Raw genomic sequence first — 2,862 nt, 5'->3', positions numbered from 1 at the left:
GAGGCTGCGCTGCAGGACTTGAAGAGATACCTGTCCTCCACTCCAACACTTGTCGCACCTAAGCCGCAAGAGAAGTTGCTGCTGTATATAGCGGCAACCAATCAAGTGGTTAGTGCTGCGTTAGTGGCGGAGAGGGAGGCAGATGATGAGCCAGCAACCACGGCAGATGCATCCAGCGACAAGCAGGGGGCTTCGCCGACAAGCTCTGGTCCCGACAGAGATGGATCTGCGTAGGAGCATGATAAGATGCAGAAGAGAATGGTGCGGCGTCCGGTTTACTTTGTCAGTTCCCTTCTACAGGGGGCTAGATCAAGGTACTATGGTGTGCAGAAGTTGCTTTTCAGCCTCCTCATGGCCTCGAGAAAGCTGCGCCATTACTTCCAAGCAAATGAGATCACAGTCGTCACTCGCTTTCCACTGAAGAGGATACTGCAAAATCCAGAAGCGACAGGCAGGATTGTCGAGTGGGCGCTGGAACTGTCAAGCTTTGGCCTCAAGTTTGAGAGCACTTCAACTATCCAAAGTAGAGCATTGGCAGAGTTCATAGCAGAATGGATGCCAACACCAGATGAAGAAATTCCAGAGATGAGCATCCCCGTCAAAGAGGCAAACAAAGAGTGGCTGATGTACTTTGATGGTGCCTTCTCGCTGCAAGGCGCCAGTGCAGGCGTGCTGCTTGTCGCGCCCACCGGAGAGCACCTCAAGTACATAGTCCAGATGCACTTTCCCAAGGAGCAAGCAACCAACAATACTGCAGAGTATGAAGGATTGCTTGCCGGTCTCAGAATCGCAGCAGACCTTGGGATCAAGAAGCTCATTGTCAGGGGTGACTCACAGCCTGTCGTCCGCCAAGTGAACAAGAACTACCAGAGTCCATTGATGGAAGCATATGTTGATGAAGTGAGGAAGCTAGAAGAGCACTTTGACGGCCTACAGATGGAGCATATCCCAAGAGCTCAGAACGACATTATTGATGGCCTGTCAAAGTGCGCCGCACTAAAGTTACCTGTGGAACCAGGGATCTTTGTGCTCAAGTTGACTCAACCATCCGTAACACCATCAACTGGACAAAGCAAGAAGAGGAAGTTGGTTTCTGGTGACTACTTTCCGGTAGAGATCCTCGAAGCCGCCGCCAAGAAAGCCCCCAAGATCAACACCAAGGATGCTGAGGGGCAGTCTGCTCCGGCAAGCCTTATGGTTTGTTCCATTGAAGCAGATGCTCCTGACAAGTTTTGCTCCGGCAAGCTTGCCGGGGAACATCAAGCTCCAGTAGGGCCGCAAGTCCTTGCCGTAGAAGCGGATGTTCCCGCAGCAGCAGATGTGCCTTTAGTCCTTGTTGTCGAGCCACAAGCTCCAGCATGGGCACAGCAGATTGTCCATTTCTTTCAGACAGGAGAACTTCCCGAAGAGCAAGAAGAAGCGGAAAAAGTAGCCCGGCAGTCAAGTATGTACCAGTTTGTCGATAGCATACTGTACAGAAGAAGACTCAACGGTGTGAAATTGAAGTGTATTTGCCGGGAAGATGGACAAAAGCTGTTGGCAGAGATACATGGAGGCATATGTGGCCACCACATTGGCGCAAGAGCACTTGCCGGCAAAGCTTTCCGGCAAGGTTTCTTTTGGCCGACAGCCCTCCAGGATGCAACTACACAAGTAACCAAGTGTGAAGCGTGCCAGTTCCACTCCAAACAGATACACCAGCCAGCTCAAGCTCTCCAGACGATCCCTTTATCCTGGCCATTTTCGGTCTGGGGGCTCGATATCCTCGGCCCTTTCCCCTGAGCTATCGGGGGCTTTGAGTACTTGTACATCGCAATCGACAAGTTCACAAAGTGGCTGGAAGTACAACCAGTGAGGAAGGTGACAACACAGTCAACAGTCAAGTTCTTCAGGTCAATTGTTTGCCGTTTCGGGATCCCTAACAGGATCATCACCGACAACGGCACGCAATTCACGAGCCGCACCTTCATGCAGTATGTCCAAGACCTTGGCGCCAAGGTCTGCTTCGCTTCTGTTGCTCATCCGATAAGCAACGGTCAAGCAGAGAGGGCAAATGCTGAAGTGCTGCGCGGGCTCAAGACCAGAACTTTCAATAGGCTGCGCAAGTGCGGAAGAAACTGGATCGAGGAGCTGCCGGTGGTTCTTTGGTCGATCAGAACGACGCCAAATCGAGCCACTGGCCAGATGCCTTTCGCTCTAGTCTATGGAGCAGAGGCAGTTCTCCCCACGGAACTCGTATATGGATCGCCTCGAGTGCTCGCTTATGATGAGCTTGAGCAAGAACAGCTGCGACAAGACGATGCGCTGCTCCTTGAGGAAGATCGTCTTCAGGCTGCTGTACGAGCTGCTCGATACCAGCAAGCTTTGCGCCGCTACCATAGCCGCAAAGTTAAGGCCAGAAGCTTCGAGGAAGGCGACCTTGTTCTTCGGCGCGTTCAGTCCGCCAAGAATTCCAACAAGTTGACGCCGAAGTGGGAAGGCCCTTATCGGGTGAAACGAGTCACAAGGCCCGGCGCTGTCCGCCTTGAGACCGAAGATGGCATTCCGGTGAGCAACTCCTGGAACATAGAACATCTTCGTAAGTTTTTCCCGTAGGGCGCGGTTGCCGGAACCCGTTCCGGCAACCACCTTTTGTACAAGTCTTGCCGCTGTTGCATATAATCCTTTGTACAAAGCCGGGCGCAGATCCTGTGCATAAATAAAACCCCATGTGCTCCGCACAACTTGTCCATTTCATGCATTAGTTTCTTTCTTGCATGCGTTATCTGACACTTTGTGCATCACCTACATCCGGTAAGCAATAACGAGCCGAAGGGCTCCATATCATTATTTTCTCTTCTTTTTTTTCAACAAAGGAAAAGA

The sequence above is a fragment of the Triticum aestivum genome, chromosome 3A, assembly GCF_018294505.1.
Source record: "Triticum aestivum cultivar Chinese Spring chromosome 3A, IWGSC CS RefSeq v2.1, whole genome shotgun sequence".
Lineage (NCBI taxonomy): Eukaryota > Viridiplantae > Streptophyta > Magnoliopsida > Poales > Poaceae > Triticum > Triticum aestivum.
This window is presented reverse-complemented; position numbering follows the sequence as displayed.